This window comes from Pseudorca crassidens, chromosome 20, assembly GCF_039906515.1.
Source record: "Pseudorca crassidens isolate mPseCra1 chromosome 20, mPseCra1.hap1, whole genome shotgun sequence".
In the NCBI taxonomy this organism is placed as follows: domain Eukaryota; kingdom Metazoa; phylum Chordata; class Mammalia; order Artiodactyla; family Delphinidae; genus Pseudorca; species Pseudorca crassidens.
The window spans coordinates 24,825,395-24,840,781 of NC_090315.1; positions in this window are offsets into that span (position 1 = coordinate 24,825,395).

The following is a 15,387-nucleotide window of genomic DNA, read 5'->3' on the forward strand; positions in this document are numbered from 1 at the left end:
GCTTGAGGCCGGGGTGGGGCGGGGGGGACTCACAGTTCTCCTGCCGGCGAGCTCCAGAGCGCTCCTGCTGAAGCTCCCAGCAAGGAACGGAGAGCAGCAGGCCTCACACGAGTCAACTCAGACTTCTTCTGTCACGAGTCAACTCAGACTTCTTACGTGAGGCCTTCCGGCAGCAAAGAGAAGGTGCGCGCGAGGAGTGTGCTTCAGGCAGCTGAGGACCCGCCACTGTCTCGTCTAGCACGGAGGGGAATCAGGTTTGGCCAGGGTCGCCCAGCTTCATACCTGAGCTCCTACAGGTATCCTCAGTGGTTTCTGATTACCTCAAGGAAACACAACGGGAGGAACAGGGCCCTTCCGTGGAGGCCAGTTTGGGCACAGGGACCTCTGCGTGGGACCTACTGGGTAAGTATGGCAGTACCTTAGGTAGGCCTCAGTGACCAAGGCTCTCTGGCTCACGCCTAGCTGTGTAAAGAAGTGTGGCAAACGTACGTACTGCTCCTCAGGCTGGGCCCACGGCCTAGCTTTCGCTTCTGTGAGAGTGCTGTCCCGAGTCTCTTCCCGGAGCCAGTCGTCAGCGCGGTGTCTTTTGGCACTGCAGTTCTCTTTCAGTCAAGGAGGCCGTTCGACTGACTGGCAAAGGGATTCGGCCCAGCGCTGCTTTCGTCAGTCTCTCTGACGACTGGGCCACTCAACCTGGGCAACCCAGAGAGGAGTACACTGCCCTAGCTATGAAAGTGAAGAGCTGTCTCCAGGGGCCTGCTTACGCGAAGGCTCCTCAGAAGCCGGAGGCCGCCGTTCCGGCACGGAGAGATGTCACCATGCGAAACTTGTGAATTGGCTCCTACCCTGTGTGTCCCCAGGAGCGTCGCAGGGTTAAGGCACTCCGTGGTGGAGTATGGCCTCATCGGAGACCCCTGCACACCCAACTCCCCTGACGTGAAACGCTGGAACTTCACCTTGAGGCCTGAGGTCACCTTTCGTTCGGCCGGAGCTGAACCTGGGGTGCCGTGGGAGGAGTTCCTAGAAAGGGATTGCCAGCACGGTTTTCGCTTTGGGACAACACGCAGCCTCGGCCCACAACGACAGCCCTGCCGTGCAGAGACGTCGGGCCGCTAGTGCTGTTCAAGGCAGCTTTGAAGCCAAGCGCAAGGCGCCTCCAAACGGGGAGAAAGCGTACTCTCCCCTCCGCGTCCCACGTTCAAGCTGAATGACGCAGCATGTTTCTCGGAAGGCTCTGCCGAGCTATCTAGTACAAGGGAGAGAGTGCCTGCCTCTGCTGAGAAAGGTTTTGACGTGGGGATTGCTGGACAGGCGGAAGAGCGTTCCCCAGGCCGTGCAAAGTTGAGGCCTTGGTGATTCTGGATGGTCCCAAGGGTCCAGAATTGTCCCCGGGAAAGCTGTGCTTTTCCCTCTTTTTCCGGCTGGAAGTACACCTCTGGCATCCGGCTGCCGGTCGGCGACGGCCTGGGGGAGACGCCCTGGTTTCACGTGTGGCGCACACTGGTGTTTCTCAGAAGAGCCCAAATTCCTCCCTGCGGGTGGGTGGGGGGCTTGGCACACCAGCATGGAATGGAAGGCTGTTTAGAACTGCGTACCTTGAGGCCGTGTGAAGGCCGCACGAACGAGAGCTTTCGAGCGAACAGGGCAGCGCTTCGCCATCACCGCTGCACGTTCACGGAGCTTAGTCAAACGAACGCATTTACTTCCTGGGGCTCCAACGCGGCCGAGGAGTTGGAAGGCATACAGTGAGTGCCCTTTGACAGTTGTTACAACGAACGTGAGTGCACAGTGTCTCGTGAAATACCTTCCACGGTTGAAGCATTCCGTTAACGCATGCCCCTCCGCTCCCTCTGGCACTCCGAGGTGTTACTAACGGGGGAAATCTGGACTTTTGCTTGAGGCCGGGGTGGGGCGGGGGGGACTCACAGTTCTCCTGCCGGCGAGCTCCAGAGCGCTCCTGCTGAAGCTCCCAGCAAGGAACGGAGAGCAGCAGGCCTCACACGAGTCAACTCAGACTTCTTCTGTCACGAGTCAACTCAGACTTCTTACGTGAGGCCTTCCGGCAGCAAAGAGAAGGTGCGCGCGAGGAGTGTGCTTCAGGCAGCTGAGGACCCGCCACTGTCTCGTCTAGCACGGAGGGGAATCAGGTTTGGCCAGGGTCGCCCAGCTTCATACCTGAGCTCCTACAGGTATCCTCAGCGGTTTCTGATTACCTCAAGGAAACACAACGGGAGGAACAGGGCCCTTCCGTGGAGGCCAGTTTGGGCACAGGGACCTCTGCGTGGGATCTACTGGGTAAGTATGGCAGTACCTTAGGTAGGCCTCAGTGACCAAGGCTCTCTGGCTCACGCCTAGCTGTGTAAAGAAGTGTGGCAAACGTACGTACTGCTCCTGAGGCTGGGCCCACGGCCTAGCTTTCGCTTCTTTGAGAGTGCCGTCCCGAGTCTCTTCCCGGAGCCAGTCGTCAGCGCGGTGTCTTTTGGCACTGCAATTCTCTTTCAGTCAAGGAGGCCGTTCGACTGACTGGCAAAGGGAGTCCGCCCAGCGCTGCTTTCGCCAGTCTCTCTGACGACTGGGCCACTCAACCTGGGCAACCCAGAGAGGAGTACACTGCCCTAGCTATGAATGTGAAGAGCTGTCTCCAGGGGCCTGCTTACGCGAAGGCTCCTCAGAAGCCGGAGGCCGCCGTTCCGGCACGGAGAGAGGTCACCATGCGAACCTGGTGAATGGGCTCCTACCCTGTGTGTCCCCAGGAGCGTCGCAGGGTTAAGGCACTCCGTGGTGGAGTATGGCCTCATCGGAGACCCCTGCACACCCAGCTCCCCTGACGTGAAACGCTGGAACTTCACCTTGAGGCCTGAGGTCACCTTTCGTTCGGCCGGAGCTGAACCTGGGGTGCCGTGGGAGGAGTTCCTAGAAAGGGATTGCCAGCACGGTTTTCGCTTTGGGAGAACACGCAGCCTCGGCCCACAACGACAGCCCTGCCGTGCAGAGACGTCGGGCCGCTAGTGCTGTTCAAGGCAGCTTTGAAGCCAAGCGCAAGGCGCCTCCAAACGGGGAGAAAGCGTACTCTCCCCTCCGCGTCCCACGTTCAAGCTGAATGACGCAGCATGTTTCTCGGAAGGCTCTGCCGAGCTATCTAGTACAAGGGAGAGAGTGCCTGCCTCTGCTGAGAAAGGTTTTGACGTGGGGATTGCTGGACAGGCGGAAGAGCGTTCCCCAGGCCGTGCAAAGTTGAGGTCTTGGTGATTCTGGATGGTCCCAAGGGTCCAGAATTGTCCCCGGGAAAGCTGTGCTTTTCTCTCTTTTTCCGGCTGGAAGTACACCTCTGGCATCCGGCTGCCGGTCGGCGACGGCCTGGGGGAGACGCCCTGGTTTCACGTGTGGCGCACACTGGTGTTTCTCAGAAGAGCCCAAATTCCTCCCTGCGGGTGGGTGGGGGGCTTGGCACACCAGCATGGAATGGAAGGCTGTTTAGAACTGTGTACCTTGAGGCCGTGTGAAGGCCGCACGAACGAGAGCTTTCGAGCGAACAGGGCAGCGCTTCGCCATCACCGCTGCACGTTCACGGAGCTTAGTCAAACGAACGCATTTACTTCCTGGGGCTCCAACGCGGCCGAGGAGTTGGAAGGCATACAGTGAGTGCCCTTTGACAGTTGTTACAACGAACGTGAGTGCACAGTGTCTCGTGAAATACCTTCCACGGTTGAAGCATTCCGTTAACGCATGCCCCTCCGCTCCCTCTGGCACTCCGAGGTGTTACTAACGGGGGAAATCTGGACTTTTGCTTGAGGCCGGGGTGGGGCGGGGGGGACTCACAGTTCTCCTGCCGGCGAGCTCCAGAGCGCTCCTGCTGAAGCTCCCAGCAAGGAACGGAGAGCAGCAGGCCTCACACGAGTCAACTCAGACTTCTTCTGTCACGAGTCAACTCAGACTTCTTACGTGAGGCCTTCCGGCAGCAAAGAGAAGGTGCGCGCGAGGAGTGTGCTTCAGGCAGCTGAGGACCCGCCACTGTCTCGTCTAGCACGGAGGGGAATCAGGTTTGGCCAGGGTCGCCCAGCTTCATACCTGAGCTCCTACAGGTATCCTCAGTGGTTTCTGATTACCTCAAGGAAACACAACGGGAGGAACAGGGCCCTTCCGTGGAGGCCAGTTTGGGCACAGGGACCTCTGCGTGGGACCTACTGGGTAAGTATGGCAGTACCTTAGGTAGGCCTCAGTGACCAAGGCTCTCTGGCTCACGCCTAGCTGTGTAAAGAAGTGTGGCAAACGTACGTACTGCTCCTCAGGCTGGGCCCACGGCCTAGCTTTCGCTTCTGTGAGAGTGCTGTCCCGAGTCTCTTCCCGGAGCCAGTCGTCAGCGCGGTGTCTTTTGGCACTGCAGTTCTCTTTCAGTCAAGGAGGCCGTTCGACTGACTGGCAAAGGGATTCGGCCCAGCGCTGCTTTCGTCAGTCTCTCTGACGACTGGGCCACTCAACCTGGGCAACCCAGAGAGGAGTACACTGCCCTAGCTATGAAAGTGAAGAGCTGTCTCCAGGGGCCTGCTTACGCGAAGGCTCCTCAGAAGCCGGAGGCCGCCGTTCCGGCACGGAGAGATGTCACCATGCGAAACTTGTGAATTGGCTCCTACCCTGTGTGTCCCCAGGAGCGTCGCAGGGTTAAGGCACTCCGTGGTGGAGTATGGCCTCATCGGAGACCCCTGCACACCCAACTCCCCTGACGTGAAACGCTGGAACTTCACCTTGAGGCCTGAGGTCACCTTTCGTTCGGCCGGAGCTGAACCTGGGGTGCCGTGGGAGGAGTTCCTAGAAAGGGATTGCCAGCACGGTTTTCGCTTTGGGACAACACGCAGCCTCGGCCCACAACGACAGCCCTGCCGTGCAGAGACGTCGGGCCGCTAGTGCTGTTCAAGGCAGCTTTGAAGCCAAGCGCAAGGCGCCTCCAAACGGGGAGAAAGCGTACTCTCCCCTCCGCGTCCCACGTTCAAGCTGAATGACGCAGCATGTTTCTCGGAAGGCTCTGCCGAGCTATCTAGTACAAGGGAGAGAGTGCCTGCCTCTGCTGAGAAAGGTTTTGACGTGGGGATTGCTGGACAGGCGGAAGAGCGTTCCCCAGGCCGTGCAAAGTTGAGGCCTTGGTGATTCTGGATGGTCCCAAGGGTCCAGAATTGTCCCCGGGAAAGCTGTGCTTTTCTCTCTTTTTCCGGCTGGAAGTACACCTCTGGCATCCGGCTGCCGGTCGGCGACGGCCTGGGGGAGACGCCCTGGTTTCACGTGTGGCGCACACTGGTGTTTCTCAGAAGAGCCCAAATTCCTCCCTGCGGGTGGGTGGGGGGCTTGGCACACCAGCATGGAATGGAAGGCTGTTTAGAACTGCGTACCTTGAGGCCGTGTGAAGGCCGCACGAACGAGAGCTTTCGAGCGAACAGGGCAGCGCTTCGCCATCACCGCTGCACGTTCACGGAGCTTAGTCAAACGAACGCATTTACTTCCTGGAGCTCCAACGCGGCCGAGGAGTTGGAAGGCATACAGTGAGTGCCCTTTGACAGTTGTTACAACGAACGTGAGTGCACAGTGTCTCGTGAAATACCTTCCACGGTTGAAGCATTCCGTTAACGCATGCCCCTCCGCTCCCTCTGGCACTCCGAGGTGTTACTAACGGGGGAAATCTGGACTTTTGCTTGAGGCCGGGGTGGGGCGGGGGGGACTCACAGTTCTCCTGCCGGCGAGCTCCAGAGCGCTCCTGCTGAAGCTCCCAGCAAGGAACGGAGAGCAGCAGGCCTCACACGAGTCAACTCAGACTTCTTCTGTCACGAGTCAACTCAGACTTCTTACGTGAGGCCTTCCGGCAGCAAAGAGAAGGTGCGCGCGAGGAGTGTGCTTCAGGCAGCTGAGGACCCGCCACTGTCTCGTCTAGCACGGAGGGGAATCAGGTTTGGCCAGGGTCGCCCAGCTTCATACCTGAGCTCCTACAGGTATCCTCAGTGGTTTCTGATTACCTCAAGGAAACACAACGGGAGGAACAGGGCCCTTCCGTGGAGGCCAGTTTGGGCACAGGGACCTCTGCGTGGGTCCTACTGGGTAAGTATGGCAGTACCTTAGGTAGGCCTCAGTGACCAAGGCTCTCTGGCTCACGCCTAGCTGTGTAAAGAAGTGTGGCAAACGTACGTACTGCTCCTGAGGCTGGGCCCACGGCCTAGCTTTCGCTTCTGTGAGAGTGCTGTCCCGAGTCTCTTCCCGGAGCCAGTCGTCAGCGCGGTGTCTTTTGGCACTGCAGTTCTCTTTCAGTCAAGGAGGCCGTTCGACTGACTGGCAAAGGGAGTCCGCCCAGCGCTGCTTTCGCCAGTCTCTCTGACGACTGGGCCACTCAACCTGGGCAACCCAGAGAGGAGTACACTGCCCTAGCTATGAATGTGAAGAGCTGTCTCCAGGGGCCTGCTTACGCGAAGGCTCCTCAGAAGCCAGAGGCCGCCGTTCCGGCACGGAGAGAGGTCACCATGCGAACCTGGTGAATGGGCTCCTACCCTGTGTGTCCCCAGGAGCGTCGCAGGGTTAAGGCACTCCGTGGTGGAGTATGGCCTCATCGGAGACCCCTGCACACCCAGCTCCCCTGACGTGAAACGCTGGAACTTCACCTTGAGGCCTGAGGTCACCTTTCGTTCGGCCGGAGCTGAACCTGGGGTGCCGTGGGAGGAGTTCCTAGAAAGGGATTGCCAGCACGGTTTTCGCTTTGGGAGAACACGCAGCCTCGGCCCACAACGACAGCCCTGCCGTGCAGAGACGTCGGGCCGCTAGTGCTGTTCAAGGCAGCTTTGAAGCCAAGCGCAAGGCGCCTCCAAACGGGGAGAAAGCGTACTCTCCCCTCCGCGTCCCACGTTCAAGCTGAATGACGCAGCATGTTTCTCGGAAGGCTCTGCCGAGCTATCTAGTACAAGGGAGAGAGTGCCTGCCTCTGCTGAGAAAGGTTTTGACGTGGGGATTGCTGGACAGGCGGAAGAGCGTTCCCCAGGCCGTGCAAAGTTGAGGCCTTGGTGATTCTGGATGGTCCCAAGGGTCCAGAATTGTCCCCGGGAAAGCTGTGCTTTTCCCTCTTTTTCCGGCTGGAAGTACACCTCTGGCATCCGGCTGCCGGTCGGCGACGGCCTGGGGGAGACGCCCTGGTTTCACGTGTGGCGCACACTGGTGTTTCTCAGAAGAGCCCAAATTCCTCCCTGCGGGTGGGTGGGGGGCTTGGCACACCAGCATGGAATGGAAGGCTGTTTAGAACTGTGTACCTTGAGGCCGTGTGAAGGCCGCACGAACGAGAGCTTTCGAGCGAACAGGGCAGCGCTTCGCCATCACCGCTGCACGTTCACGGAGCTTAGTCAAACGAACGCATTTACTTCCTGGGGCTCCAACGCGGCCGAGGAGTTGGAAGGCATACAGTGAGTGCCCTTTGACAGTTGTTACAACGAACGTGAGTGCACAGTGTCTCGTGAAATACCTTCCACGGTTGAAGCATTCCGTTAACGCATGCCCCTCCGCTCCCTCTGGCACTCCGAGGTGTTAGTAACGGGGGAAATCTGGACTTTTGCTTGAGGCCGGGGTGGGGCGGGGGGGACTCACAGTTCTCCTGCCGGCGAGCTCCAGAGCGCTCCTGCTGAAGCTCCCAGCAAGGAACGGAGAGCAGCAGGCCTCACACGAGTCAACTCAGACTTCTTCTGTCACGAGTCAACTCAGACTTCTTACGTGAGGCCTTCCGGCAGCAAAGAGAAGGTGCGCGCGAGGAGTGTGCTTCAGGCAGCTGAGGACCCGCCACTGTCTCGTCTAGCACGGAGGGGAATCAGGTTTGGCCAGGGTCGCCCAGCTTCATACCTGAGCTCCTACAGGTATCCTCAGCGGTTTCTGATTACCTCAAGGAAACACAACGGGAGGAACAGGGCCCTTCCGTGGAGGCCAGTTTGGGCACAGGGACCTCTGCGTGGGATCTACTGGGTAAGTATGGCAGTACCTTAGGTAGGCCTCAGTGACCAAGGCTCTCTGGCTCACGCCTAGCTGTGTAAAGAAGTGTGGCAAACGTACGTACTGCTCCTGAGGCTGGGCCCACGGCCTAGCTTTCGCTTCTGTGAGAGTGCCGTCCCGAGTCTCTTCCCGGAGCCAGTCGTCAGCGCGGTGTCTTTTGGCACTGCAATTCTCTTTCAGTCAAGGAGGCCGTTCGACTGACTGGCAAAGGGAGTCCGCCCAGCGCTGCTTTCGCCAGTCTCTCTGACGACTGGGCCACTCAACCTGGGCAACCCAGAGAGGAGTACACTGCCCTAGCTATGAATGTGAAGAGCTGTCTCCAGGGGCCTGCTTACGCGAAGGCTCCTCAGAAGCCGGAGGCCGCCGTTCCGGCACGGAGAGAGGTCACCATGCGAACCTGGTGAATGGGCTCCTACCCTGTGTGTCCCCAGGAGCGTCGCAGGGTTAAGGCACTCCGTGGTGGAGTATGGCCTCATCGGAGACCCCTGCACACCCAGCTCCCCTGACGTGAAACGCTGGAACTTCACCTTGAGGCCTGAGGTCACCTTTCGTTCGGCCGGAGCTGAACCTGGGGTGCCGTGGGAGGAGTTCCTAGAAAGGGATTGCCAGCACGGTTTTCGCTTTGGGAGAACACGCAGCCTCGGCCCACAACGACAGCCCTGCCGTGCAGAGACGTCGGGCCGCTAGTGCTGTTCAAGGCAGCTTTGAAGCCAAGCGCAAGGCGCCTCCAAACGGGGAGAAAGCGTACTCTCCCCTCCGCGTCCCACGTTCAAGCTGAATGACGCAGCATGTTTCTCGGAAGGCTCTGCCGAGCTATCTAGTACAAGGGAGAGAGTGCCTGCCTCTGCTGAGAAAGGTTTTGACGTGGGGATTGCTGGACAGGCGGAAGAGCGTTCCCCAGGCCGTGCAAAGTTGAGGTCTTGGTGATTCTGGATGGTCCCAAGGGTCCAGAATTGTCCCCGGGAAAGCTGTGCTTTTCTCTCTTTTTCCGGCTGGAAGTACACCTCTGGCATCCGGCTGCCGGTCGGCGACGGCCTGGGGGAGACGCCCTGGTTTCACGTGTGGCGCACACTGGTGTTTCTCAGAAGAGCCCAAATTCCTCCCTGCGGGTGGGTGGGGGGCTTGGCACACCAGCATGGAATGGAAGGCTGTTTAGAACTGTGTACCTTGAGGCCGTGTGAAGGCCGCACGAACGAGAGCTTTCGAGCGAACAGGGCAGCGCTTCGCCATCACCGCTGCACGTTCACGGAGCTTAGTCAAACGAACGCATTTACTTCCTGGGGCTCCAACGCGGCCGAGGAGTTGGAAGGCATACAGTGAGTGCCCTTTGACAGTTGTTACAACGAACGTGAGTGCACAGTGTCTCGTGAAATACCTTCCACGGTTGAAGCATTCCGTTAACGCATGCCCCTCCGCTCCCTCTGGCACTCCGAGGTGTTAGTAACGGGGGAAATCTGGACTTTTGCTTGAGGCCGGGGTGGGGCGGGGGGGACTCACAGTTCTCCTGCCAGCGAGCTCCAGAGCGCTCCTGCTGAAGCTCCCAGCAAGGAACGGAGAGCAGCAGGCCTCACACGAGTCAACTCAGACTTCTTCTGTCACGAGTCAACTCAGACTTCTTACGTGAGGCCTTCCGGCAGCAAAGAGAAGGTGCGCGCGAGGAGTGTGCTTCAGGCAGCTGAGGACCCGCCACTGTCTCGTCTAGCACGGAGGGGAATCAGGTTTGGCCAGGGTCGCCCAGCTTCATACCTGAGCTCCTACAGGTATCCTCAGCGGTTTCTGATTACCTCAAGGAAACACAACGGGAGGAACAGGGCCCTTCCGTGGAGGCCAGTTTGGGCACAGGGACCTCTGCGTGGGATCTACTGGGTAAGTATGGCAGTACCTTAGGTAGGCCTCAGTGACCAAGGCTCTCTGGCTCACGCCTAGCTGTGTAAAGAAGTGTGGCAAACGTACGTACTGCTCCTGAGGCTGGGCCCACGGCCTAGCTTTCGCTTCTGTGAGAGTGCTGTCCCGAGTCTCTTCCCGGAGCCAGTCGTCAGCGCGGTGTCTTTTGGCACTGCAATTCTCTTTCAGTCAAGGAGGCCGTTCGACTGACTGGCAAAGGGAGTCCGCCCAGCGCTGCTTTCGCCAGTCTCTCTGACGACTGGGCCACTCAACCTGGGCAACCCAGAGAGGAGTACACTGCCCTAGCTATGAATGTGAAGAGCTGTCTCCAGGGGCCTGCTTACGCGAAGGCTCCTCAGAAGCCGGAGGCCGCCGTTCCGGCACGGAGAGATGTCACCATGCGAAACTTGTGAATTGGCTCCTACCCTGTGTGTCCCCAGGAGCGTCGCAGGGTTAAGGCACTCCGTGGTGGAGTATGGCCTCATCGGAGACCCCTGCACACCCAACTCCCCTGACGTGAAACGCTGGAACTTCACCTTGAGGCCTGAGGTCACCTTTCGTTCGGCCGGAGCTGAACCTGGGGTGCCGTGGGAGGAGTTCCTAGAAAGGGATTGCCAGCACGGTTTTCGCTTTGGGACAACACGCAGCCTCGGCCCACAACGACAGCCCTGCCGTGCAGAGACGTCGGGCCGCTAGTGCTGTTCAAGGCAGCTTTGAAGCCAAGCGCAAGGCGCCTCCAAACGGGGAGAAAGCGTACTCTCCCCTCCGCGTCCCACGTTCAAGCTGAATGACGCAGCATGTTTCTCGGAAGGCTCTGCCGAGCTATCTAGTACAAGGGAGAGAGTGCCTGCCTCTGCTGAGAAAGGTTTTGACGTGGGGATTGCTGGACAGGCGGAAGAGCGTTCCCCAGGCCGTGCAAAGTTGAGGCCTTGGTGATTCTGGATGGTCCCAAGGGTCCAGAATTGTCCCCGGGAAAGCTGTGCTTTTCCCTCTTTTTCCGGCTGGAAGTACACCTCTGGCATCCGGCTGCCGGTCGGCGACGGCCTGGGGGAGACGCCCTGGTTTCACGTGTGGCGCACACTGGTGTTTCTCAGAAGAGCCCAAATTCCTCCCTGCGGGTGGGTGGGGGGCTTGGCACACCAGCATGGAATGGAAGGCTGTTTAGAACTGCGTACCTTGAGGCCGTGTGAAGGCCGCACGAACGAGAGCTTTCGAGCGAACAGGGCAGCGCTTCGCCATCACCGCTGCACGTTCACGGAGCTTAGTCAAACGAACGCATTTACTTCCTGGGGCTCCAACGCGGCCGAGGAGTTGGAAGGCATACAGTGAGTGCCCTTTGACAGTTGTTACAACGAACGTGAGTGCACAGTGTCTCGTGAAATACCTTCCACGGTTGAAGCATTCCGTTAACGCATGCCCCTCCGCTCCCTCTGGCACTCCGAGGTGTTACTAACGGGGGAAATCTGGACTTTTGCTTGAGGCCGGGGTGGGGCGGGGGGGACTCACAGTTCTCCTGCCGGCGAGCTCCAGAGCGCTCCTGCTGAAGCTCCCAGCAAGGAACGGAGAGCAGCAGGCCTCACACGAGTCAACTCAGACTTCTTCTGTCACGAGTCAACTCAGACTTCTTACGTGAGGCCTTCCGGCAGCAAAGAGAAGGTGCGCGCGAGGAGTGTGCTTCAGGCAGCTGAGGACCCACCACTGTCTCGTCTAGCACGGAGGGGAATCAGGTTTGGCCAGGGTCGCCCAGCTTCATACCTGAGCTCCTACAGGTATCCTCAGTGGTTTCTGATTACCTCAAGGAAACACAACGGGAGGAACAGGGCCCTTCCGTGGAGGCCAGTTTGGGCACAGGGACCTCTGCGTGGGTCCTACTGGGTAAGTATGGCAGTACCTTAGGTAGGCCTCAGTGACCAAGGCTCTCTGGCTCACGCCTAGCTGTGTAAAGAAGTGTGGCAAACGTACGTACTGCTCCTGAGGCTGGGCCCACGGCCTAGCTTTCGCTTCTGTGAGAGTGCTGTCCCGAGTCTCTTCCCGGAGCCAGTCGTCAGCGCGGTGTCTTTTGGCACTGCAGTTCTCTTTCAGTCAAGGAGGCCGTTCGACTGACTGGCAAAGGGAGTCCGCCCAGCGCTGCTTTCGCCAGTCTCTCTGACGACTGGGCCACTCAACCTGGGCAACCCAGAGAGGAGTACACTGCCCTAGCTATGAATGTGAAGAGCTGTCTCCAGGGGCCTGCTTACGCGAAGGCTCCTCAGAAGCCGGAGGCCGCCGTTCCGGCACGGAGAGAGGTCACCATGCGAACCTGGTGAATGGGCTCCTACCCTGTGTGTCCCCAGGAGCGTCGCAGGGTTAAGGCACTCCGTGGTGGAGTATGGCCTCATCGGAGACCCCTGCACACCCAGCTCCCCTGACGTGAAACGCTGGAACTTCACCTTGAGGCCTGAGGTCACCTTTCGTTCGGCCGGAGCTGAACCTGGGGTGCCGTGGGAGGAGTTCCTAGAAAGGGATTGCCAGCACGGTTTTCGCTTTGGGAGAACACGCAGCCTCGGCCCACAACGACAGCCCTGCCGTGCAGAGACGTCGGGCCGCTAGTGCTGTTCAAGGCAGCTTTGAAGCCAAGCGCAAGGCGCCTCCAAACGGGGAGAAAGCGTACTCTCCCCTCCGCGTCCCACGTTCAAGCTGAATGACGCAGCATGTTTCTCGGAAGGCTCTGCCGAGCTATCTAGTACAAGGGAGAGAGTGCCTGCCTCTGCTGAGAAAGGTTTTGACGTGGGGATTGCTGGACAGGCGGAAGAGCGTTCCCCAGGCCGTGCAAAGTTGAGGCCTTGGTGATTCTGGATGGTCCCAAGGGTCCAGAATTGTCCCCGGGAAAGCTGTGCTTTTCCCTCTTTTTCCGGCTGGAAGTACACCTCTGGCATCCGGCTGCCGGTCGGCGACGGCCTGGGGGAGACGCCCTGGTTTCACGTGTGGCGCACACTGGTGTTTCTCAGAAGAGCCCAAATTCCTCCCTGCGGGTGGGTGGGGGGCTTGGCACACCAGCATGGAATGGAAGGCTGTTTAGAACTGTGTACCTTGAGGCCGTGTGAAGGCCGCACGAACGAGAGCTTTCGAGCGAACAGGGCAGCGCTTCGCCATCACCGCTGCACGTTCACGGAGCTTAGTCAAACGAACGCATTTACTTCCTGGGGCTCCAACGCGGCCGAGGAGTTGGAAGGCATACAGTGAGTGCCCTTTGACAGTTGTTACAACGAACGTGAGTGCACAGTGTCTCGTGAAATACCTTCCACGGTTGAAGCATTCCGTTAACGCATGCCCCTCCACTCCCTCTGGCACTCCGAGGTGTTAGTAACGGGGGAAATCTGGACTTTTGCTTGAGGCCGGGGTGGGGCGGGGGGGACTCACAGTTCTCCTGCCGGCGAGCTCCAGAGCGCTCCTGCTGAAGCTCCCAGCAAGGAACGGAGAGCAGCAGGCCTCACACGAGTCAACTCAGACTTCTTCTGTCACGAGTCAACTCAGACTTCTTACGTGAGGCCTTCCGGCAGCAAAGAGAAGGTGCGCGCGAGGAGTGTGCTTCAGGCAGCTGAGGACCCGCCACTGTCTCGTCTAGCACGGAGGGGAATCAGGTTTGGCCAGGGTCGCCCAGCTTCATACCTGAGCTCCTACAGGTATCCTCAGCGGTTTCTGATTACCTCAAGGAAACACAACGGGAGGAACAGGGCCCTTCCGTGGAGGCCAGTTTGGGCACAGGGACCTCTGCGTGGGATCTACTGGGTAAGTATGGCAGTACCTTAGGTAGGCCTCAGTGACCAAGGCTCTCTGGCTCACGCCTAGCTGTGTAAAGAAGTGTGGCAAACGTACGTACTGCTCCTGAGGCTGGGCCCACGGCCTAGCTTTCGCTTCTGTGAGAGTGCCGTCCCGAGTCTCTTCCCGGAGCCAGTCGTCAGCGCGGTGTCTTTTGGCACTGCAATTCTCTTTCAGTCAAGGAGGCCGTTCGACTGACTGGCAAAGGGAGTCCGCCCAGCGCTGCTTTCGCCAGTCTCTCTGACGACTGGGCCACTCAACCTGGGCAACCCAGAGAGGAGTACACTGCCCTAGCTATGAATGTGAAGAGCTGTCTCCAGGGGCCTGCTTACGCGAAGGCTCCTCAGAAGCCGGAGGCCGCCGTTCCGGCACGGAGAGAGGTCACCATGCGAACCTGGTGAATGGGCTCCTACCCTGTGTGTCCCCAGGAGCGTCGCAGGGTTAAGGCACTCCGTGGTGGAGTATGGCCTCATCGGAGACCCCTGCACACCCAGCTCCCCTGACGTGAAACGCTGGAACTTCACCTTGAGGCCTGAGGTCACCTTTCGTTCGGCCGGAGCTGAACCTGGGGTGCCGTGGGAGGAGTTCCTAGAAAGGGATTGCCAGCACGGTTTTCGCTTTGGGAGAACACGCAGCCTCGGCCCACAACGACAGCCCTGCCGTGCAGAGACGTCGGGCCGCTAGTGCTGTTCAAGGCAGCTTTGAAGCCAAGCGCAAGGCGCCTCCAAACGGGGAGAAAGCGTACTCTCCCCTCCGCGTCCCACGTTCAAGCTGAATGACGCAGCATGTTTCTCGGAAGGCTCTGCCGAGCTATCTAGTACAAGGGAGAGAGTGCCTGCCTCTGCTGAGAAAGGTTTTGACGTGGGGATTGCTGGACAGGCGGAAGAGCGTTCCCCAGGCCGTGCAAAGTTGAGGTCTTGGTGATTCTGGATGGTCCCAAGGGTCCAGAATTGTCCCCGGGAAAGCTGTGCTTTTCCCTCTTTTTCCGGCTGGAAGTACACCTCTGGCATCCGGCTGCCGGTCGGCGACGGCCTGGGGGAGACGCCCTGGTTTCACGTGTGGCGCACACTGGTGTTTCTCAGAAGAGCCCAAATTCCTCCCTGCGGGTGGGTGGGGGGCTTGGCACACCAGCATGGAATGGAAGGCTGTTTAGAACTGTGTACCTTGAGGCCGTGTGAAGGCCGCACGAACGAGAGTTTTCGAGCGAACAGGGCAGCGCTTCGCCATCACCGCTGCACGTTCACGGAGCTTAGTCAAACGAACGCATTTACTTCCTGGGGCTCCAACGCGGCCGAGGAGTTGGAAGGCATACAGTGAGTGCCCTTTGACAGTTGTTACAACGAACGTGAGTGCACAGTGTCTCGTGAAATACCTTCCACGGTTGAAGCATTCCGTTAACGCATGCCCCTCCGCTCCCTCTGGCACTCCGAGGTGTTAGTAACGGGGGAAATCTGGACTTTTGCTTGAGGCCGGGGTGGGGCGGGGGGGACTCACAGTTCTCCTGCCGGCGAGCTCCAGAGCGCTCCTGCTGAAGCTCCCAGCAAGGAACGGAGAGCAGCAGGCCTCACACGAGTCAACTCAGACTTCTTCTGTCACGAGTCAACTCAGACTTCTTACGTGAGGCCTTCCGGCAGCAAAGAGAAGGTGCGCGCGAGGAGTGTGCTTCAGGCAGCTGAGGACCCGCCACTGTCTCGTCTAGCACGG